We start from the raw sequence: 25,823 nt of genomic DNA on the forward strand, positions 1-25,823 counted from the left end.
TTCGCATACGAACTCCGATTTTTACGTACCACATATGCACGCGTTCGGTTTAACGTCCTCTACAACTTTCATGAAGAACATTTTCTCAAATTTTGACCCGAACAAAAAGTCATCTTTTAAGGTCACTAAAAGTATCGAAACAAAGTAAAAAGTGAAAATAGTTGTCGTTTACCGTCCCAATGACTAGTAAACGGGTAAATTAAGATACGAGACGTTACAGTTTGTTGTGTGACTTGTATACAAGAGGTTCTGGGTTCGAGTTATGGTTGAGTTTTTTGTCAGTAATCTTTTTATTTGATAGATTTCTTATAGTGTGATCCACTCCTAAGCTAACCTGATTGCCATTCATAAAACATGATCCCCACATGAGCTAACGGAAGACTAACGGTTTGGACCTATTAGAACAAAGTTAAAAGTGCAGGGGTGTTTTTGATGAAATTAAAAGTTCAGAAACTGAATTGATTTTGGACCCAAACCACATAGTAGTAACTAATATTTAGCCAAAAAGGGTATATATATAATCCTTAAAATTTTGCGAGAATTTTTTTTTTTGTATGAAATAATTTCAATATATTTAAGAGTCAAAATGCATATAATGTCGCACTCCTTTTTCAGTACGACAAGAATAGTGTCACTTTAGTAACACAATTTGTTACGCTCTATACCCAGAATTACCCATTTATCAGTCATTTAGACGGTAAATGATCAAAATTTTTACTTTTACTTTCGTTTCGAACATTTGGGAGAGGGGTTCTAGGGTTGACTTTTTAATTAGTTCACATTTTGAAGAAACTTTCTTCACGTCAGTTGTAGAGGTTGTTAATCCGAATCCATACCAATATCGGAGTTCGTATGAATAAAATACCATTTGTAGTAGTTTAGTTATTTCATCGAAGCTCTCAGGGAAGAAACCGACATTTCACATTATGTTATATATATAGGAGGAAACCTAGCAGAGGGCGCCCCCCCCCCCCTTCTCAGTGATGGTATACACACAGGGAGAGAGAGAGAAAGTGAGATGCGGGTTTGACCCGACCTGAAAGCTACACTCGGCAGGTCCGCCACCTTCCAACCACCATAGGCTTCAAAATGGATCAGAAAATGACCGCACCGCCCTCATTTATCAATCTATGGTCTTCATTTAGATTGATTTGGTCTTATATAGTGAGAATCGAGGCTATGAAACCCGACGGACCCATGCTGCGCAACCCGATTGCATCTTCCTCCTCTGACCATTATTGGCTGCCGTTCTACTTGGGCTTTGTAGCCCTTCAACCGTTGATTAAAACTCCCAAATGGTTTGGATCAATTCAAAGCATGGAGGCCGTACCATCGAGGAAAAATTTTGGTACCCGAAACTTCTAGAGTGTTTGGATTTCTCGTTTAGATTTAGGCTTTGGTGTAGTTGTAATTGTTATTAAGAATGTTGAAATAAATCGATTGGTGTATGGATTATGCTCTGAATTGCAGGTTGAGGTGGCGACGCGTAGGACCCACGCATTGCCAGTTGTGGTGGCGCATGAGGAAGCGTATCACCTCCTTTGGCCATCTTTATTAGCTTGTTATATAGAGTTCTACAATAGGAACAAGTTTGTATGATTTTCGTTGCCATTGGAGAATTTTGGGCGAGCGATTGAAATTTATGAAATTTTGAGAATTTCGGATTTCGATTTGTGACGATCCGACCGTTAGATCTTCGTGAGTTTTCTATAGGTTGTTTGAATTATTAAATTAACGAAACTATTGAAATTTGAGCTAATTCCGACATGAGATCGGATTTTTCGAGAGTTTATGATAAATTGTTTAAAGAAATTTTGAAGTTTCTTCTTGAGTTTGAATTTATGGTTTATAGGTCATTTCCAACGAGAATGTCGGGTCTTTATTATTATTTATGATTTGAGAAATAAGTAAACTAATTGGCGAGTGTTAAATTGAGTTCGGGATATAAATTATAGTTTACGATAAATATTCATATTTGAGATTTAAGTAAGGTTTGAGAAATAATAAATATGTGAGTGGACATTTGCTTTTTAGATAAATATGCATGCGGTATTTTATTTTTGAATATTAAATTATCGTATTGAGATTTTTATGATGATATTTGCATATGGATGATTTATCGAGTTATTTGAATTTCGAGTTATAGAAATTTTCCTTTGGAAAGATTATGAATTAAATCATATGAGAGTTAATGAGTTTGGAATTATGAATTTAAGGAGGTTAATTATATTATTAAGTACACGCATGCCTTACCTAGCCGGCAATATCCTCTAGGTAGTATTCATGTCAGCAGTACCGTCCAGAATATATTTCCGAACGACAGTACCATCCAATGCATCATTTGGTCAGTAGTACCCTCCAGATGGCAAGAAATGGTTAGTCGGAAGTACCCTCTTACCGTTACCTCCTAGTAATGTGGTCGGCAGTACCCTCCAAATTGCATGAGATGGTTAGTCGACAGTACCAGCTAGCCATCGTCTTCTCGTATTCTGGACAGCAGTACCCTCTGATGCGTCATCTGGTCGGCAGTACCATCTGGATGGTATGAGATGGTTAGTCATGTGTTATTGAGATACTTCAGATAGAGTGAGAAGAACATTCCAGACGGCAGTACCTTTCGATGGTCATTCGGTATATAGTACCCTCTAGATGGCAGTAAACTATAGATATTTCAGCTAAAGTGATTAGATGGTGTAATCAGTCCTTTCAGCTCTTCCATTTAGTGGGTGCCTAGTGAGTACTACTAGTAAACTGATCTTAGTAACCGCCCGATGTGTGCTACTGGTGTCATGATCTTAGTGACTGTTTGATGAGTGCTACTGGTGACATGATCCTATTGGTCATCTGTTCAGTATCACTGATGACATTATCCTAGTGGTTGTTTGATGAGTATTACTAGTGACAAGATCCTAGTGGCAGTCTGGTGAGTGCTAGGAGTGAGCTAACTCAGTTAGTAGTCACTTTGTGAAAGTTACGGGTGAGGTGTTAGATATCTATTTTGTATTATCAATTAGTATTACTTGTTTCGTATTGTAGTTTGATGATCGAGATTTAAGGATAGTTACCTATATATAGTTTTTGGTTAGATTTGTTTGTTATTATGGGAGTAGGTAGGCTCCAAGAGTTGGAAGTTAGATTTGTATAATAGGAGTGTTAAGTTGTTTTATAGGTTTGGGTAATCCATTTATACATACATGGTACTGCTGGCCATAATTAGCACATGAATCGATCTATCACCCATTGTCGGAATGACCCTATAGATATAACCCCCAAAAACACAGCAAACCAACCTCTACTGACAAGTTGGCCTCAGGCCAAAACACATCTTGACGCGCCACCCAAAGTCATCCCTGCAGGAAGACTAAAGCCCATCAGACTGAGACATATCAGTCCCACATCACTTTACCTATAAAAGATCCACTTCTCTCCCTTCATTGATTACGTATTTAAGAGCTACCTATTGCTACTCCGTCTATATAAATACATTGTCTGACTTTAGCATTGGAGGAGCGAAGACAGCCAACCGCGGTCTCCCCTCTTAATACCATTGTATTTCTCTTGACAGATAGCGGCATCCTGTGACTCTACAAACATATCAGAAGATTTGGATCCTCATCCACGTTATCGGAAGCCGACACCTGATAGTGGTATTCTAAGCATTAACATTGGCCATTTGTAGAAAATTTTGAACTAAAAGATACTCCTTCATAACCTACCATGGCTAGCAGTAGTGGAGATGGCGTTGGCGACCAAACAAGCCAATCTGCCAACCCTTGACCCACAAATCTGGCCGACTCCACAATAGCCATCAGCCGCACATTGTTCAACACACCGGTCAACACCGACGATCGACTCCTAAACACCCCTAAAGTGCCCCTAACTTGGTCTGTGGTAAAAAACCAACCTAGTACCAGCCATCAAGCCCCAGGCCATGATTTCTCCACCATGTTAGAGATAGCGTTGACATATCTGCACAAGGCAACGGGAACAAGAGCAAAAAGAGAAGGCGACAGCCCTAAATCAGTTGGCAACACTATTGTCAAAATTCGACGAGCTGAAGAAGGCGCTAGGGGACAATGCAAATCCTGCGCAAAATGAACACTCTCAAAGTGCAAGGATCAGCCCAAACACTAGGGTAATTAAGGGTCACACCTGCACCAATAATTCAAATGGGCGTTGCCTTAAATCCTCCTGAGCTAGCCGGATTAGGGCCAAATCCACCTCCACAACTGGTACAAGTACAGGTAGCAGATTCACATCCACACGATAATTCCTTCAGCACAAGCCAGCAGAGAGCAGCAGGAAATATGCCGGCTACCCGGCAACAATAACAACACCTCATACTAAATCAACCGTCCCCCAGGCCCACCATCAATGCCACTACTTTAATCCTAGAAAAAATGCGAGAACTAGAAGAAAGGTTAATTAGAGTTGAAATGGGTGCCCCACCGCCAACCTCAAACCAGCTATTTGTCGCACGCCCGGGGCTATTCACCGCCAGCTAAAACCCCAAAGATCGCCCAGTTTAGCGGTTTAACAGATCCATTTGTCCATATGGACACATTCAAAAAGATAACCAACAACAAAGGTTTTGATGGCGCAACCCTTTGCCACTTATTCAGCAAAATATTGGACGGGGAGGCCATGAGCTAGTTCTTCCAATGCCCCCTCCGATTTATCGACTCGTCCTTAGTGCTATCAAATATATTTATGTCACGATTCATCCGCATGACGGACGGATATCACAATTCAAGCCAACTATTCAGCATCAAACACCTGTGGGTCGCTAAAGGCATTTGTCACAAGGTGGAGAGCCGCCACATCAAGATGTCAGAATCTCGACAAAATAATGCAAGGGATCCTCAAGGGGAACTTCTTGTACCACCTTAATTACAATTGCCAAAACGCCACTTACGACCACGTCATGAGTGAGGCAGTCATACATGACCAAGCAGGGTACAACACTTATGGTTAGGTAACGGCAAATTTAGCAAAAAAAAAAACACACACACACAGAGCAAAGTCCCAAACGATCAGGGAACAACCTTTTATCGCTTAAAACTTTGACGAAACCCTGAACTGCCAAACCTTGGCCCCCTTGGGCCTTGTGTCATATTCCCAACCTTCCGTGGCAACACATACAACGGCCCGCCACGTAGTTGAAGAATCTGGAGTGTTCTTTAAAAGCTTGGGAGAGTCGGGTCGACATGTTAGTATAACGGTACCACCGCACTTCTTTATCTTGTTGTACGTTAGCTCACAAAAGAACAGAACTTCTGCCACTGTCAGAAATTCGCACCCTGAAAAATCCCATAGAGCGGTCAAAGCCAACAACATCTTCCACACTTTTATGAAAACCTTACCAACCACAACATTTAGCTCGGAGAACATATATTGCAAACTTGGAAGTAATGCCAGCTTTACACAATGATGAAGGATGGCCTCGTGAATGGCAGCACAACCCTAGGCCAAGTCCGTGGCTGTCTCATCCTTTGTTAACGGCCACAACGTCATAGTACTCGGCAACCGAAATCTCTCCCTCAGCTTATTTATTTTCTGCCAGGACATGGTAGAGGAAGGCTTTTCCACCCTAGTGCCATCATCAAGGATCCAGGAAAAGTTTGTAGATCGGGAACTTTGCCCTTCGTTGTCAGATTCAGCATCCTCGTCACTTTCGCTCAAAATACCGACACTCCCCTCGCTAGTATCAGATGACTCCGCCTCCTCTTTTGGCGGAAAATCTCGTGTTCTTCATGTCTTCGTGGCGGGAATTTTTTTTTGTAGTGGAGCTAAGTCTAATGGCTCCTCGAACCTAGCTCCTGCAGAACCAGAAAGATGTAATGAATCAATAAATTCTTTTTTCGGTGTATTTAATGGCGACACATCAGACACTGAGTCCTCGCTACTGGAGATATCGATAATGGCCGGCATTCCCCACTAGAAGTTAGCAGCCAAGTTAGATCTAAACCTACTCTCTATGCTAGAGTCATAAGAACATGCTCAAGAATATAAGTCACTAAAACCCAGAAAACCCAACACAACCCAGAAACCCAAAAGTCCCAGCATATATCAAAATCCCAAGAACACTGCTACGAACCAAAAGAAGACATATGCATTCTCAAAATAAACCTATAACCCAAATTCAACCAGAAACACCAAAATTTCAAATAGCACAATACCAAGACCAGAAAAAGCCCCTGAAGAGCGACTGAATACAGAAAGAAAGAGGAACAACAAACCAAACCAAGCAAAACCAATTTGTGCCACCCACTTGATCCTGGTTTTCTCCACCAAAAAACTCTCAACTCGGTCATCCCCAACAAACACTGCAAATCTCTCTCAACAGTGAAAACAAAGCAAAGTTTTCAAAATAGGGCAAACTGTGTGTACATACATGGGATCTGCCATCCATAATCAGCACTCATACCAGACCATATCACTTTTTCTGATTGGCCTTGGTGGTGTGACCTCGGGGAACACAGCAAGCCAACCTTCACCGACAATCCAGTTCCAGGCTGAAACATGCCTCGACGCGCCACCCAAAGTCATCTCTATAGAAAGGACCAATACTCATCAAATTAAAGCATATCAGTCCCACATCGAAAATAAGAGTGAGGCAACTCACTATTTCACCTATAATAGGTCCACTTCTCTCTCTTCATTCATTACACATTTAATAGCTATAGACCGCTACTTTGTCAATATAAATACATTGTCTGACTTTAGCATCGGAGGAGCGAAGATCGCCAACCACGGTCTCCCCTCTTGACGTAGTTATATTTCTCTTGACAAATAGCGAGACTTCTTCAATTCACTACATATATGAAGATTGGACCCTCATCCTAGTTACCGAAACCCGACACCTAGTGGTGGTATTCTGAGCATTAACATTGGTGCCGTCTGTGGGAAATCTTTGAACTAACCCATAATCTACCATGGCTAGCGGTAGTGGCAATGGCATTAAAGATCAAACAAACCAATCAGTCAACCCTCAGCCCATGAACCCTGCCAATCCAACAATCGCCGTCAATCACGAATTGTTCACCACACTAATCAACACCGATGGTCAAACCCTCAACAGCCCCAAGGTACCCCCAACACAATCTACCTTAGAGAACCAAATCAGCACCAGCCATCAAACACCAGGCCGAGATCTCGCTGCCATGTTGGAACTAGTGCTGATAGACCTGCACAAAGCAAACAGAGAGCAGAAAAAAGAACGAAAGGAGAAGGCGGAAGCTCAAAACTAAGTGGTGACATTACTATCAAAGTTTGACTAACTGAAGAAATCACTAGGAACAAATGCAAATCCAGCCCAAAGCAAGCACTCGCAAAGTGCAAGACTCAGCCCAAACACAAGGACAAGAGCAGCGCCTGTACCAATAATCCAAATGGGTGTTGCTTTGAATCCACCTGAACTGGTAGGATTGGGACCAGCACCATCGCCGCAATTGGTGCAGAAGCAGGTAGCGGACTCACAGTCGCAATATGAGTTATCATTCAGCGCAGACCAGCAGAGGGGAATGGGAAACATACCAGCCCCCAGACAACAAATTTTGGTACCAAATCAGCCACTCCCCAGACCTACTGTCGACGCCACCTCCCTGATCCTAGAAAAAATGTAGGAACTAGAAGAAAGGTTATTTTGAGCTGAAACAGGCACCCTGCTGCCAACTCAAGATCCATTCTTTGCGGCAATACTAGGCCCATTCATCGCCAGAATTTTGCAAACCTTCTGGCCTACTTATGCAAAAACTCCTAAGATCGGCCTACTTTGGCTGATTGACAGATCCATTCGTGCACATGGACAGGTTCAAAAAGGTAACCAACAACAAAGGCTTCGATGACGCGACTCTCTATCATCTATTCAGCGAAACATTGGACGGTGAAGCAATGTGTTGGTTTTTCGAATGCCCCCAAGGCTCTATGGACTCATTCTCAACCTTATCAAATGCATTTCTGTCATGGTTCATCCTCATGACGAACATATATCTACAACAGTCCAGAACACCAAATTTTGACAATGAAAGATTAAAAAATTACAAATCAAATCAGGAAGTTGAACAAATAGACTAATGGAGGCTACTGCAGCTGGGTGCAGTTGCTCCACATGCTTTCATCACCAACTCCAGCTGTTGCAACTGCTCCAAATGCTTTAAGTTTCAAAAATTGAAGCTGCATTTAACAAACAAAAATGACATATAAAAATCAAATCACATGACATTAATCAAATCAATGACTTCAAGTGATGAGCATTGCAAATAACACACATATTAGCACATATAAAAACCAGTCCAGAACCACAATGACATTAACAATATAACACATTAAGCCATTAACAATTTAACACATCAACTCAAAATAAATGACACCATTGAGATATTCAGCTGTTGTTCACACATATACACATATGGACAGTTTAACACAGATTCACACATTTACACAATAAAACATCACAAATTCCCAATTACATATTAAGGGATTGCAGTCTGCTACCTTTATAATTTGGCTTTTCCTTTGCTTGCTGCTCTTGCAGCATCCATTGTCTTTGCATTCTTTGAAGCTTTAGAAGATTTAGAGGTGGATGGAAGCTTAGGCTGATCAACTGTAATACATTCTTCATTTGCATGTTCTGCAGCCAAATTGAAAATAGATTGACGATTAAACCATTTATCACAGAAAAAATATAAACTGAAACTAATGAAACAAAGATATTTAAAATGCTCAAAACTACAAAATTTCATACCATGCTCCACACTTTCATAGAATTCAATGTCGTCAACTGTGGGAACATATTGGATGTTGTGAATGGTCTTAGATCTAATCCAGTTTTGATAACAGATCAATGCTTCAACTGTTTTGGGAGTGAGAAAACTCCTAAAAGGACCAATGACCCTTCTTCCAGTGCTAAAGCAAAACTCACTTGCCACTGTGCTAACTTGTATAGCTAAAACATCCTTGGCAACTGCTGCAAGGTTAGGATACTTTATACCATTCATCTTCCACCAGTCCAATATTTGCCATTCTTGAGGATTTTGAGGCTTCTCAATAGGGTCCAATAAGTATCGGTCAACCTCATGTCCAACAACAGCCTCTTCCGAGTCTTCCAACTCTCTTTCCCAGTCTTGTTCCATGTCCAATATTTTTCCAGTTGGTTGAACAGATTTTTTGGAAACTGATTTGCTGCCATTAGTGCCTTGGCTGAGTGTGCTCTCTCTACTTTTAGATTTTCTTGAACTTTGAGACCCTTGAGCACCCATTGATGTTGCATACAGATCACAAAGGGAAACCAGAAGCTGTTTTACCTCTGCAGACTTGGTCTTAATCTCACTATGGTCCATCTTAAGCCACTTGTGGCAGATACTCTCAAAGTTTCTTATTTTGAAACTCGGATTTAACACCAACGCAATATAGATTAGCTAGTTGCAGTCATCCAAGCTCCCAAAATACTTGTCAAATTTTTGTTTCATCTTCACAGCCATGTCATACAAAATCTTCTCGGTCTCGGAACCTGTTTGCATCTCAGCTGGTGTAAACAAGGCACTAGCATGACTCCAACAACTTCCCATGCTAGTGCCTTGGTGATTAGGAATTACCCTAAAGTTCATAATTCTTTTATGCAATGTCCACCCAGAATCAACAAAGTGGGTAGTCAAAACCATGTAATTGATAGTTTGCACCGATGTCCATGTATCGGTGGTTAAGCACAAACAATGACTCCTAAGCTCTTTCTTAAGCTCTATTTTTGCTGCCTCGTACATGTTCAAGAATTGTTTAACAATAACCCTTCTAGATGGTACATCCCACCTAGGCATAGCCACACTACAAAAATACCTAAACCCGGGCCTTTCGATGAAACTAAAAGGCAATTCATCCATAACTATCATCTTGCAGGCTGCTTCCTTGCAAGCATCCTGACTCCACTTAATCATCACTAACTCCTTAGTACCCCCAGTACTTAAAACCTACTGCCCAGCCTCTAAATCAACACTCCCCGGATATTTTTTGCAAACATCCTGTATATGCCTCCTAAGACTACTAGTCCCATTCCCGTAGCTATTACATGCAAGATCAGTCCCATAATAATTACATTTAGCTCGCTTGATAACAGAAGTTTGAATCTTCTTACCATCCTTGACCTCGAATACAGGCTTGTCGATCTTCTTGAAGTGCTCCCACACCCAGGATCTTCCAACTGGTTTTTCAGACTTTTCTCCTTCCTCTTCCTCTGCATCTGCATCTCGCTTTCTCTTTCCCTCAACAGTTCGCTTTTTCTTTTGGGCCTTGAATGTTTTGGGAAGTGTTTGAACCCTTGAAGCATCGGTTAGAGTTGGTGTTGGTCTTGGAACGATTTCTTTTGAATTTGAATTGGAATGAATGGAATCAGAATCAGATTCGGAGCTTAAACTTTGGGATGCATTTTATGTTGATGCCATTAAATTTGGGAACATAGAAATGCAGAATAAGCAAGAACTGGGTTTAGGTTGATCTGGTTTCGATCGTGAAATGGTTTCAAGAAATAGAGAACTGGGTTTCGAGAAAGAGTGAAAGAGAGAGGCGAGGTTTCGATCTTGAAATGGAGACTGAAGGCTAGGGTTGACTGTTTTAGTGAGGTTTTTAATTTTTTTTTAATATACTATATATATAATCATCCAATAGTATACTGACATATGGCATATTACTTGTAAATCGGGTCGGTTCGGGTAGACTGAACCCTAAAAATCTTAAGCAAGGTAAACTTCTTGTATCATCTTAACTACAATTGCCCAAATGCCACATATGACCACGTCATGAGTGAGGCAGTCTTACACGACCAAGCTGAATACAACACTTATGGCACCATCCTACCACCACTACCACAAACTCCACTCAAAACATCCCAGCCCTCCACATTCCAATAAGGAAACACCACTACCACACCATCAAATGACAAAAAAGGGAATGGCAGCAAGGCAACTACTAAGACAAGCGGCAAAGGGATCAACAATACCACAACATGGGCAACAGATCTTTTCACAACGATCACAATCACCGCGACAACCGCAACAATAAGCCAGCCACAAACCCTAAAAAATTTGAGGTTTTCACTGTCTTGATTGAGTCATATGAAGAAATCTATGATTAGTGCAAGGATCAAATCCCGCCACCACCCCACGAAAGTACCCTAGGGTAGGAAAGCCCAGAAATACCTGCAAACGGTACAAGCACCATGAGAATAGTGGCCATAACACTAATGATTACAACGCCCTCAAAACCGCAATCGAATCGTTGTACCGTGACGGGAAGTTGGAGCAGTACAAGGTCCGGTAACGGGCACCTGTCGTCGCCAACATTGAACCAATGAGATGGATCAACACCATTAACTGTGGTGCTTTCATAGGCAACATGTCACACAGAGCAAGAAAGCTCTATGAGCGTGCTAACCACCCAAAAGAGGTATTCAACATCCATCATGATCGATTCGCCAAAATGGCCAAAACTGGTTAGGAGCCAATCACTTTCTGTGAAGAAGTGGAGCGAGGTATTCACTCACCTCATGTCGACCCATTTCTGATTGACACAATTCTCGACCAGTAGTCTGTCGAACGAGTACAAGTAGACAGTGGATCCAGCGTAAATGTCATATTTAACGGCTGCTACAAGCAACTATAACCCAACAGAAAGCTCCTGCAGGACCACCAGCCGCTACTTAGTTTTTGCAACAACGTGACTCAACCTTTGGGGTCTGACTATATGCAATTGTCCATTGGAATAGCCCCATGTACGGCGGAGATACATATTGAGTACAATGCTATTATCAGTCGTCCCATCCTTAACAAGCTCAAGTGCATCATAGCAGGATACATGCTACTCGTGAAGTTCCCCACGCCCAATGACACTGGCTTTGTCAGGGGAAGTCAGTCGGTTGTACAAGAATGTTACTTAACAAAGGTGTCAAGGTCAAGAAGCCGCCATGAAATCTTAATCGTAGTCAACATACCATAGTTGACGGACAAAATTGATGACCCTAGGGATGAAGAGAAAAAATACTTGAAGAAAGAGCCCATCAACTCAGAGACATCACTCCACATTGTGAGTATCTCCGACGAACACCCAGAAAGAACTGTGCGCATTGGAGCCCAACTCTCCCCTGAGATAGCAAGAGAGCTCACTCAATTTCTAAAGGAGAATGCCAGAGTCATTGCATGGTTGTATGCTGACATGCCAGGAATCTCTCCCGACATAATTACACACAAGCTCCGCGTCAAGCCATCCTTCGACCCCGTCAAGCAAAAATGACGGGCCTTTGATGAAGAAAGATATCGGGCCATCAGGAAGAGGTAACCAAGTTACAAGATATAGATTTCATCCGCCAAGTCAACTACTCATAATGGATCTCCAACATGGTAATGGTAAAGAAGCCCAACGGGAAGTGGCGGATGTGTGTTGATTTCAAAGGCCTGAATAAGGCATGCCTAAGGACAGTTTCCCGTTACCTTGCATCGACCAATTGATTGACGTGACAGCAAGTCATGAACTTTCTGCATGATGGGTGCCTTCTCTGGCTACAACCAGATAAATATGCACACTGGAGACCAGGAGTGTACAACGTTCACCACTGACAAGAATGCTGGAGCCATATACCAACGGTTGATGAACGCAATGTTTGCGGAACACCTGGGCAAGATCATTGAGGTGTATGTCGATGACATGCTCGTCAAGAGTGTAAAAGCTAGCGGTCATGTAGCCAACCTTTGAATCATATTCGCCATACTGCTAGCATACGACATGGGTCTAAACTCGAAAAAAGGTTTCTTTGGAGTCACCGCCACAAGTTCTTTGGATACATCGTCAGCGAATAAGGAATCGAGGCCAACCCTGACAAAATACAAGCATTCATATACATGAAATCTCCGGAGATAGAGGTTGACGTTCAAAGCTTGCAAGGAAAGTTAACTGCACTTCCTCGATTCATCTCCAGGCTCACAGATAAATGCCTACCATTCTTCAAGGTAATGAAATGGTCATATTGTAAGGTAGCAGATTGGACTCCTGATTGTGAAGCAGCATTTCAAGGTCTTAAGGAATACTTGGCCTCTGTCCTGTTACTTTCGACCCTGGTACAAGGCGAAGTACTCTACATCTACTTCGCGGTATCCAAGTTGGCTATCAGCTGCGCCATTGTACGTAAAGAAGCAATGGAAGAACTGCCGATATTCTATGCAAGCAAAGACATGAATGGAGCGGAAACCAGGTACCCACCACTTGAGCAGCTAGCACTAACACTTATAATGGCCGCTAGAAGGTTGCGCCAGTACTTTCAAGCACATACAATTCATGTCCTCACAAACCAATCGCTAAAACAAGTGTTTTAGAACCCTGAGCACTCAAGACGCCTTAGCAAGTGGGCAATAGAACTCAGTGAGTTCGACATCGACTACAAGCCAAGAACCACCATCAGAGGACAAGCTGTTGCTGACTTTATAGCAGAGCTAACCAAGCAACAGCCAGAGCAAACCACCGACATGATATCGGCAGTTAACACTCAACAACTTGAGGCCATGCAAACCGGCATACTCTCAAAGTGGAATCTCTTTGTAGATGGCTCGGCCTGCGCCAAGGCATGCAACGCCGACATCAACCTCACAGGACCAGGGGGACTTAACGTGGAATATGCCCTAAAGTTTAACTTCAAAACCTCCAACAACATGGCGGAATACGAAGCACTTATCGCAGGATTGTTGTTAGCCATTGACTGTGGAGCAGAAAGTGTCGACATCTTCAGCGACTCACAATTAGTGGTCAACCAAGTCAACGACACCTTTCAGGTCAAGGACAAACAATTGGCGACATACTTAGGTTATGCTAAGACCTTGCTCGACAAGTTCAGTTTCTTCAACCTCACACAAATACCTCAAGAAAAGAACAGTAAAGCAGACTCCCTGGCACGTCTAGCAATAGCTCAACCACATCAGAGCCCAACCTACACTCGGGTGGAGACTCTCGACAACCTAGCATCACAAAAACTCTGGCAGAAATCTACATAGTCAATGTAACCCCAAATTGGATGGACGAGATACTAAAGTACAAACGTGACGATACATTGCCATCAGACAAAGTCGAAGCAAGATGACTAGTATGAAGAGCAACACGCTACAACATTCAAAACGGCAAGCTCTACTACCAAGGATTCACACATCCCAACTTGAAATGTCTGACGCCGGAAGAGGGAAGACAAGTCTTAGCAAAAATACATATTGGAGAGTGCGACAACCACTCAGGCGCCAGGTCACTCATCAACCGCACCATGCACCTGGGATATTTTGGGCCATCATTAGGGATGACACAAAAGAAATATCAAGATCATGTCACAAGTGCCAGCAATATGCAGACCTCCCACATGCACCACCAACAGAACTGCTATCCATCATTATCGCACCATGGATCCACTCCACATAGGGATTGGACATTGTTGGAAAGTTTCCAACTACCAAGGGTCAATTCAAGTACATAATTGTGGCCATCGATTACGACAGAAAGTGGATCGAAGTTCAACCATTAACGGCCATCACAACCTCTAAAGTCCAGCACTTCCTCTGGAAAAACATCTACTGCAATTATGGAGTTCCTAACACAATCATCATCGATAATGGAACACAGTTCAACAATGAGGAACTCATCAGCTTCATCGCCAACCTAGGCACCAAGATGCGTTTCGCCTCTGTGGCACATCCCCAAACTAATGGCCAGGTTGAGGCCGCTAACAAAATCATCAAGAAGCTGCTTAAGAAAAAGTTAGAGGATAAGAAAGGTGTATGGGCGGAAAAGCTCCCAGAAATTCTTTGGGCCATCAGGACAACGCCAACAACCTCCAATGGTGATACTCATTTCTGCATGATGTTCGGCACAGAAGTAGTCCTTCCCATCGAAGTAACCCAACCAACAGCTAGGGTTGACGGGTACGATGCCACGACAAATGTTGCCAGCGTCAATGTCACACCCCGATTTTTAAACATAAATAAAAATCGATATATATATAATCCAATAATTATACATGCGTGATGATTCAGCCATCAATACAAAATACCTGGAGAACTTTGTCCTTTTAAACCAAGTACATACTGATTCCCTGAATCCACAAAGTCAATATATACTCGCTCCGCAAAGTTATATATTACACGAGTTACGAATTAAATCATCACAACAAAATAATATGTAAATGCTCCTCAGAGCTTACTACAAGCGGAAGTTTTAATAATGGTAAAGTCACAAAATTGGCTTCCTACCGTAAAGCTGCTATCACGCTACCTCAGTTTTCAGCCACGATTACCCTTATTTGCAAGATTAACCCCTACACCATTGAATAGTGGGTTGCCACACAACAAATCCGGTAAGCTTATGAAAGCTCGTGTCAGTAACTCAAAACAACTCACACAAAATCACGGAATAAACCCACACGTTCCAATTACGGAAACAACTCACACAAAATCAAGGAATAAACCTACACATTTCAATTAAGGAAACAACTCGCACAAAATCACGGGATAAACCCACACGTTCGAATTATGGAAACAACTCACACAAAATTACGGGATAAACCCACTCGTTTCAATTAAGGAAACAACTCACACAAAATCATGGGATAAACCCACACGTTCCAATTATGGAAACAACTCACACAAAATCATGGGATAAACCCACACGTTCCAATTATGGAAACAACTCACACAAAATTACGGAATAAACCCGCATGAAATCACGGGATAAACCCACACGTTTCAATCAAGAAACAACTCACGGCGGATAGACTAGAGCTCTAACTGATCGTATCCACTAACCCGGCCAAAGGCGTGAAGTCCTGATTTTCCCACCCTCGATCACATTTCGTGATCCATGATCCACAACTCGTAAGTCTTTGGATCCACGGTATAAATATTAAAACATTTAAAGGAGTCGCACATGACCCAAAATGTTACACGAATCTAAAATAAAAGATTCCCCGTAATTGATCCCTATCAATTACTCCCGGCACTACAAGAGAAAATAGCAAAAGCGATGAATTTCATTGTGACAACCCAAAATTAATCACAAATGCTTGGAAAATATGAGGAAATTTCTGTTGTCGGACATGATCCCATCGGCGACACCAATTTGTCGCATAAAGTAGGAATTTGCAAGAAATTGACAGTTGTCGCCCATATGACATTATGCGAAACCCAATTCCTTGCAAAATGTTAATTAGGCGACAATTTCTATCAATTATGTTACTGAAGACTGATTTAGTGACCACTTATGTGAGTTGTCGGTTAATAATTATGTGACAACCTTACCTTCCTCGATGGAAATCAATTTGGCGACAACTTTATCGGGTTGTCGCTTAATGTTTATGTGACAATTTGAATTTCCTCGCTGAAAATCAATTTGGCGATAACTTTATCGAGTTGTCGTTTAATGTTTATGTGACAATTTCAATTTCCTCACTGAAAACTAATTAAGCGACGACTTCTACTAGGTGTCGGTTAATGTTTATGTGACAACTTCAATTTCCTCGTAAAAGACCAATGAAGCGACGACTTTTACAGGTTGTCGCTTGATGACTATGTGACAACCTGAACTTCCTCACTGAAAACCAATTAGGCGACAACTTCTACGAGTTGTCGGTTAACGTTAATATCAACTTTAGTTTTCTTGCAAAAGGCCAATTAGGCGACGAGCTCAACGGGTTGTCGGTTAATGTTTATGTGACAACTTGAAATTCATTGCTAAAAACCAATTAGGCGACGACTTCTATCAATGGTCGATTAATGTTTATGTGACAACTTTAATTTTCTTGCAAACAACCAATTAAGTGACAACTTGTACAAGTTGTCGCTTAATATTTGTGTGACAACTTGAACTTCCTCGCTGAAAATCAATTAGAGAACGACTTGTATGTGTTGTCGGTTAATACTTATGTGATAACCTCTCACAAAAAAACAATTAGGCGACAACTTGTACAGATTGTTACTTAATGATTATGTGGCAGATTTGGGTGAGGCGGAATTCTCTTAAGGTGAATCTGGGTGAGGTGAAACCTCTCAAAGCGGATTTGGGTGAGGCAAAATCTCCTCAATGTGAATATGGATGAAGTGAAACCTATGGATGAAGTGAAACCTCTCAAAGTGGATTTGGGTGAGGCGAAATCTCCTCAATGTGAATATGGATGAAGTGAAACCTCTCAAAGAGCATTTAGGTGAGGCAAAATCTCCTCAAGGCGAATCTGGGTGAGGTGAAACCTCTCAAAGCGGATTTAGGTGAGGTAAAATCTCCTCAAGGCAAATATGAGTGAGTGATTACACGTATTTCGATGCATGTAATTGTATCTAAAACACGAGAATTAGCTAATCTTTAAGTCAGTTAATATGTAATTAATCTATTTTTATTTATTTTGTAGTAAATAAGTGGAATTGTGGAAATCGAGAGAAAATGGTGGAAAATTGAGCAAAATGGAGTTTCCGACAAAAAGACAAAGTAGTTGATTGCGGTCAATCATAGTCTACATGAGCGAGGAAGCCGATTCCGGGTATTTCAAGATGATGCCTCCCGATGTGCTTTGAGACCGGAGGAAGAAAAAGAAAAAAAGAAGAAGAAACAATTCATGGATTAATCAGTGGCTTAATTAAACATTGGCTTAATTATTTAATCAATGATTTGATTAATTAACTAAGTGCTTCAGCCATGACCATAACGTGTAGCAATCAACCCTTGATTGTAATTTGATTAATTCTTTTGGGCCAATTACACGCCTACACATGGCAGCAGCCTCTCACTAGATTTTTTTCTTCTCTTCCTCATGCACACTGCACGTGCATATTCTAGGCCACTCATATTCTCTCAGCCATATATATACCCCCATTAGCTGATAATCCATTCGAACCCTTACCTACAGCGCCGCACAGCCTCCTTTAATTCCATCGACCTCACCAAGAACCCACTCCATTACTCTCTCTCACAACAGCTACAGTAGCCGCACAACAGCAAACCACCATCAGTACCCCAACCCCATTACTCAATCTCTTCCTCTCGGCAACACAACCAAGAACCTCCTCACCAATTTCTTCTCCTCACCAAGATCTATCCTCTATCACCAAGACCACCATCTCTCTCTCACCTCTCATTATTCTTCACCATTCCTCAATCAAATTTCATCATTTTGTCAAGGATCCGGGTTTAGGTATAAGAGAGAATATAATTCCAAGCTAGTCATGCTCACTCTTTAGTGTAGTTGTGATTAGTGTTGGTCTCTCTCTTTTCTTTACTCTCTTCTTGCTTTAATTTATTGTAATTGATGAATTTCTTTGTGGGTATGTTGATGGGTTGTGAGTATTTTCTTATTTGGGTCTAGGGCTTGATGCCCTAGCAATTTTTACCATGTAATGACATTAATTTTTTGTGCTTAATGAAAGTGTGTTGTGGTTTTTGTTCATGACTTTGCATAATTTTCGATGGGAATTTGTTATAGAAAGTAGCTAATTTTATGACTAGTTCTTGTCCTCATCATGAAATTCATTTAATTAGTGGCTTAATTTTATGAATGAGCATGTTGTCATGAGCAAATTGTTAGTCTCTAAAAATTGACATAATGCCATTTCATGCATGTTAGGAGCCCTAGTCCGGTCTTAATGTGTGTGTGATGAGAATGTGAATGCCCTAGCCCGGATTTACATTATTTTTGTACTATGAGAATATGAATGCCCTAGTCCGGATTTGCATTATCACTCTAAGGCCCTAGTCTGGCTTAGAGTTAGGGATTGCGCCATTTTGCTTTTGTTGTGTGCCAAAATTGTGTTGTTACGGTAAATGATTGCTAGAGTGGATGCTTTAGTACCCAAATTTTGTCCATTGTTTTCCGAACCTTTAAATTCTAGCACTTTACTTTTTTGCAAATTTTAATTTCCTAGTTTTTAATTTTCAAAACCTAAAAATTAATTCCCCCAAATATTTGCTCACATTTTTCATTGTAAGTACCATAAGGCCTTGAGCCTACCAATTTATTTTGGTGAGTTCTTGGCTACTTTTTGGCTTCGGGAGACCTAAGCCGTGCATGTGTGAGACTTGGTATCTCACTTAGCCATTTTACAAATTTTCTTTTAGTTTAGCAAGTGACTTTTGTGACCCATAAACCATTGGATTTGAGTTAGCTCAAGATCCCCGAGGTACGATATTTCCGGATTTAAATATTTCCCAATTCTTTGATGACCGTGTCCTTGTTGAGCGTAAGTTGCATTTTAGGCTACAACTCCGATTTAAACAAACTACGTGTCCACGAACTCGATTTTTCGTATACTACGATATTCTCAAAGAAATTTCCTAATTAATCGGACTAAAGAAAAAGTCACTCTTCGGTCAACCACAGTAAAGTGTAACTAGTAAAAACTTTAAGGTACGGGGCATTACAATCTCCCCTCCTTATAAAATTTCGTCCTCGAAATTGTACCTGTCATGGAAAAAGATGTGAATACTGTCGCCTCATTTGCTCCTCCGGTTCCCAAGTAGCTTCCTCAATGAGATGATTTAACCTTACTTTGAAGTACTTGCTCACGACGATCAAGGATCTGTACTGGTTCTTCTTCATATGTTAGATCTTCTCTAAGTGTAATGGGTTGAGCTGGTAACACATGAGAAGGATCAGCTATGTACTTGCGAAGCATGGATACATGGAAGACATCATGTAATCTAGATAGTTGTGGGGGTAAGGCCAAGCGATAAGCAACAAGACCAACTCGTTCCACAATTTCATAGGGACCAATATACCTTGGACTAAGTTTCCCACGTTTACCAAACCTTACCACACCCTTCCAAGGAGATAACTTCAAAAATACCCAATCACCAACTTGGAATTCAAGATGCTTCCTGCGGTTATTAGTGTAGCTCTTCTGTCTACTTTGAGCAGTCTTGAGCCTCTCTCTAATCACCTTAATTTTATCCGTTGTGATTTCAATAATTTCAGGACCAGTAAGTTGTCTTTCTCCCACTTCATCCCAACACAAGGGGGTCCTACACTGTTTCCCATATAAAGCTTCGTAGGGAGCCATACCAATACTCGAGTGGTAACTATTGTTATAAGCAAACTCCATCAGAGCCAGGTGCTTATCCCAACTTCCTTTAAATTATAGAGCACAAGCCCTCAACATATCTTCCAAAGTCTGTATAGTTCACTCAGATTGCCCATTAGTTTGAGGGTGGAAAGCGGTGCTAAATTGTAGTTTTGTTCCCATAAATTTGTGAACCTTCCTCCAAAACGTTGATGTGAAGCGGGCATCACGATCGGAAGTAATGGACTCGGGTACACCATGAAGCTTCACAATCTCATCCACATACAGCTTTGCTAACTTGTCTATACTAAAGGTTTCTTTAACCGCCAGAAAATGCACGGATTTGGTGAGTCGATCCACAATCACCTGAATACCATCATTACCATCCTGGGTACGAGGTAATTTGTAAATAAAGTCCATGGTGAGATGCTCCCATTTCCATTCCGGAATTGACAAAGGTTGTAACAAATCCAATGGTTTCTGCCTTTCTGCCTTCACTTGTTGGCACACTAAGCATCTACTCACAAAGGCTGCAATTTCTCTTTTCATGTTTGGCCACCAATAGTATTCCTTGAGAGTTCGGTACATTTTTGTACCACCAGGATGCAGAGCATATGCGGAATTATGAGCTTCAGTAAGTATTTCTTGTTTAAGCGCTTCATCGTTAGGAACACAAAGTCTTTTTCCAAACACTAAAGTCCCATCTCTTCGAATAGAGAAATCAGGTTGCTAACCGCCACTAACACCTTATTTCCCTCAATTCTTGGGTCAAGAGATTGTGCTTCTCGTACTTTATCAATGAACACTGGTCTCACATGAAAACTAGCCACCAGAGCACCAACCTCATCAACTGATAACACAACCCCAGTAGACCTCAACTCTGACAATAGCGGTACTCGAGTGGCCCTTATATATGACAAAGTCACAGAGGGGTTCCTACTGAGTGCATCCGCCACCATATTCGCCTTACTGGGGTGGTACTCAATGGTACAATCATAGTCTTCAATCAATTCCATCCATCTTTGTTGTCTTAAATTTAAATTTGGCTGTGTAAACGCATACTTGAGGCTTTTATGGTCTGTGAAAATGTGACATCTGGCTCCATACAGATAATGCCTCCACAGCTTAAGAGCAAACACAATAGCTGCCAACTCTAAATCATGGGTTGGGTAATTCAATTCATGCGGTTTCAACTGTCTAGAAGCATAAGCAATCACGTTACCATGCTGCATTAAGACACAACCCAAACCTTGTCTAGAGGCATCGCTGTAAATTACATACTCCCCACTATCATCAGGCAAGGCTAGAATTGGAGCACTAGTCAAACGACTCTTAAGTTCCTGAAAGCTCCGCTCACAATTTTCAGACCAAACAAATCTGACACCCTTTCTAGTAAACTTGGTAAGAGGAGCGGCGATTCTAGAAAAGTTTTGCACAAAACGTCGATAATAACCAGTTAGACCCAAGAAACTATGAATTTCCGTCACATTGGTCGGTCTTTCCCAATTCAACACCGCTTCGACTTTTTGTGGATCAACACTAACACCTGCAGCTGAAATAACATGACCCAAGAATGTCACATGGTCAAGCCAAAACTCACACTTACTAAATTTAGCATACAATCAGGGGCGGATTCACATATAGGCGAGCTTAGGCACTTGCCTAGGCTGGGTTTTTTTTTTTTTACCTTGGATTTATATAGGTTGGTTGTAGGCAAGCCATGGAAAAATGGCAGAAAAGGGCAAAAACCAGAAGAATTTGGGGAAGAAGACGTCTACAACGCGGCATTCTTTTTTTTTCTTTGATAGCAACTCAAAACGACGTCGTTTTGAGATTTTCATTTAATATTAATGATAAGCCAAAACGACGTCGTTTTAAAACTAAATAAGAGAAAGAAAAAAAAAAACCTAAACGCACAGTTCAAATAGGACTTGGAACTGACGTCGATTTGTCTGCTACTCACATCGTTCTCCCAAGTCCCAAATTCCCAATTTTGGAGGGCTTCCATATCTCTCTTTAGCCCTATTCTTTAGATTTGTGTGACAATTGAAGAATTGAATATTGCAATTGATCCATTGACAATCAAGTAAGTTTTCTTCTTCTTCTTTTTTGGATCGTGACGTTTGATGAATGATGATGATGCTTTGAAACTTTTCAATGTCTCAAAGTCCAGGGCTTATTACGTCCTTCACATAATCACATTGACAGCTAACAGCTTGACCCATTATGCTTTGAATCCTTTGATGATGATGCTTTGATTCACATTTACATAGCTACTGACCGTCTGACCATATTTATGCAATTATGCTATTGGATTTCATCAAATCATGCTACTGAACTTTAACACAAATGAACAATCCATTTATGCTATTGAACTAGTGAACTTCATCAAAGTAGAATTAGTTTATCCATTTGTATGCATTTTATTATTTTATGGCAATATCTTTTATGCGTAAAATTCAATGATAACAGTTATGAAGAGATATTTTAAAAAAGTATCGAGACCAGAGGAGACTTCATCTTCTATGAAGAACAATGTTGATAGTGAAAGCTCAAAGAAAGATGAACTTGAAGCAATTTTGGATAATCTTCCTTCTGACCCTGCACGTCGAAAGCGTATCTTGGATTATGATCCAAATATTCGTGATGAAGTTCGACGTCGTTATTTTCTCAAGGGTCCTTGTCAGCCTCGAAACCATGAGTTTCCCCAAACATTAATAAGTGGAACAAAACGACGTTTTGTCCCTTCTTGGTTTGATGAACATCCTGAATGGTTAGAGTATAGCATAGAAAATGATGCTGTGTTTTGTCTCTGTTGTTATCTCTTTAAACCACATCATGGTGACCAAGGAGGCGGTGATAAATTTACCTGCAAAGGCTTCTCTAATTGGAAGAATAAAAAAGGACTTCAAGATCATGTTGGAGGTTTGGGTAGTGTTCACAACCAAGCTTTACTAAATTGCCAAGCTCTAATGAATCAGAAACAACATCTTGAGTCAGTTATTAGTCGTCAATTGGAATCCTCTAAGCATAACTATTACACTCTCTTGAATGCTTCAATTGATTGTGTTCGTTTCTTGTTGCGGCAAGGTCTTGCCTTTCGTGGTCATGATGAATCTGAATCCTCTAACAACAGAGGAAACTTTCTTGAACTTCTAGAATTTCTTGCTGAACATAATGATAGTGTGAAGGCTGTTGCCTTTGAAAATGCTCCTAGAAATCTACAGTTAACATCACCTGTTATACAGAAAGATATTATAAATGCAGCTGCAGTTGAAACTCTTAATGCAATCATGTTTGATATGGGTGATGCACCATTCTCTATTTTGGTTGATGAAGCACGAGATCATTCAGTAAAAGAGCAGATGGCAGTTGTTCTTCGCTATGTAGACGATAAGGGCCAGGTAATTGAAAGGTTTGTTGGCATCCAACATGTTAAAAGCACTGATGCACGGTCCTTAAAACTTGCAATAGACGAGTTATTCTCCAGAAATGGGTTGAGCATATCAAATCTTCGAGGACAGGGCTATGATGGGGCTAGTAATATGCAAGGTGAGTTCAATGGTCTTAAGGCACTTATCTTGAAAGAAAATGATTGTGCATTTTATGTTCATTGTTTTGCACATCGACTTCAACTTGCCCTTGTTGCTTTAGCTAAAAATCATGTTCCAGTTGCTTCCTTTTTTTTCTTAGTGACAAGAGTGGTTAACATTGTTGGAGCATCTTGTAAACGTCGTGATCTTCTTCGAGAGCAACAACATAATGAAGTTATGGAAGCTCTTCACAATGATGAGCTTCTAAGTGGAAAAGGGTTGAATCAAGAAACTACTCTTAAACGTCCTGGTGATACACGTTGGGGTTCACATTACGGCACCTTACTGAGTATTATTTCTATGTTTTCTTCCACAATTAAGGTGATTGAAATGATTATTGAAGATGGAACATATCCTGATCAGAGAGGGGAAGGTAATCTTTTGTTAGCACAAGTGCAATCGTTTGACTTCATATTTTGTCTGTTTTTAATGAGACAAGTGTTAGGAGTGACGAATGATCTATCACAAGCATTACAAAAGAATGATCAAGATATTGTCAATGCTATGGATTTAGTCAAGGCATGCAAGCAGCAACTACAAACAATGAGGGAAGACGAATGTGAATGGGAAACTTTTCTTGACAAGCTAGGTTTATTCTTTTTGTGGCAAGCATGGTATCAAGATTCCCAATATGGATGATGTCTTTGTTGCTCAAGGGAAATCCCAACGGAGAACTGAAAAAATAACAAACCTTCATCATTATCGAGAGTGGAGGTCTTTTATACTGTGATTGATAGACAGCTTTCAGACTTGAATGACCGTTTTAACGAGGTAAACTCTGAGCTTCTTGTTTGTGTTGCAAGTTTAAGTCCAGATAATTTATTCTCCGCTTTTGATAAGCAAAAGTTACTCCGTCTTGCCAAATTCTATCCAAGAGATTTTTCTGAAAGAGATGTCTTATCACTTGAAGACAAGCTTGATATTTATCTTAATGAAATGCGATCCAACAGTGAATTTTCTCAATTGAAAGGAATTGGTAGTCTTGCTAAAAAATTGGTGGAGACAGGAAAGCACAAAACACATGCATCAGTCTACAAGCTTCTAACTTTGGCTTTAGTTCTACCGGTTGCAACAGCTTCAGTGGAAAGAGTATTCTCAGCTATGAACATTGTGAAGAATCCACTTCGTAATAGAATGGGAGATCAATGGATGAATGATAGTTTGCTTGTTTACATTGAGAAAGATATATTCAATAGCATTGGTAATGATGCTATAATGCTGCGTTTTCAAAATATGAGATCGCGCCGTGGACAATTACCGTCTCGTTGATTGAAAACTTGTAATGTAGTTTTTTTTTTTTTTATGGAGTTAGCATTTTCAAGTGACTTGAATTAGTATTGATAAACATTATATTTTCATTTTTTTTTAATATCTTACTAACTTAATTTGAATCTTGCCTTACCTAAGAAAAAATCCTGGATCCGCCACTGCATACAATTGATGTATCCTTAAAGTCTCCAACACAATACTTAAATGATCAGCATGTAACTCCTCACTCTTGGAATAAACCAAAATGTCATCAATGAACACGATTACAAAGCGGTCAAGGTACGGGCGAAACACCCGGTTCATGAGATCCATAAAAGCAGCAGGTGCATTTGTCAACCCAAAAGGCAGAACAAGGAACTCATAATGATCATAACGTGATCTAAAACCCAAAACGGTGAAAGAAGAACAAAAATAGGAGGGGGAGGTCGGGTCTGTCCCGATTTGGCAGCTTTGACTTCTCTCTCCTCTATCCCAAAATGGAAGTTCTTTTAAAAACAACAAATATGAATAGTAAGTGTCTACGATAGAACTCCGATGTTTAAAATGATTTAAACAAACTTCCCCAATACAACTCCGATTTAAACAAACTACGTGTCCACGAACTCGATTTTTCGTATACTACAATATTCTCAAAGAAATTTCCTAATTTACCGGACTAAAGAAAAAGTCACTCTTCGGTCAACCACGGTAAAATGTAACTAGTAAAAACTTTAAGGTACGGGGCATTACATTTTTGGTTTAGGATTTAGCTAATTTTGGCAAACAGTTTTTTTTTTATTAGCTATTATTATTTTTGGGTAGAATTTGTAAACTCTATCTGATTTATGATTTAATAAGTCTTTGATTATTATTAATAAATTAAAAAAATTTAATATTCTGTTAAAGGAAAAACACATTATGTGCCTTT

General features: G+C 40.5%; 1 pseudogene; it reads left to right on the forward strand.

The window, feature by feature from the left end:
• The first annotated feature begins 22,528 nt into the window (after window positions 1-22,528).
• LOC112171116 lies at window positions 22,529-24,916 on the forward strand (annotated as a pseudogene).
• Window positions 24,917-25,823: the final 907 nt, after the last annotated feature.

The sequence above is a fragment of the Rosa chinensis genome, chromosome 6 (genome assembly GCF_002994745.2).
Source record: "Rosa chinensis cultivar Old Blush chromosome 6, RchiOBHm-V2, whole genome shotgun sequence".
Classification (NCBI taxonomy): domain Eukaryota; kingdom Viridiplantae; phylum Streptophyta; class Magnoliopsida; order Rosales; family Rosaceae; genus Rosa; species Rosa chinensis.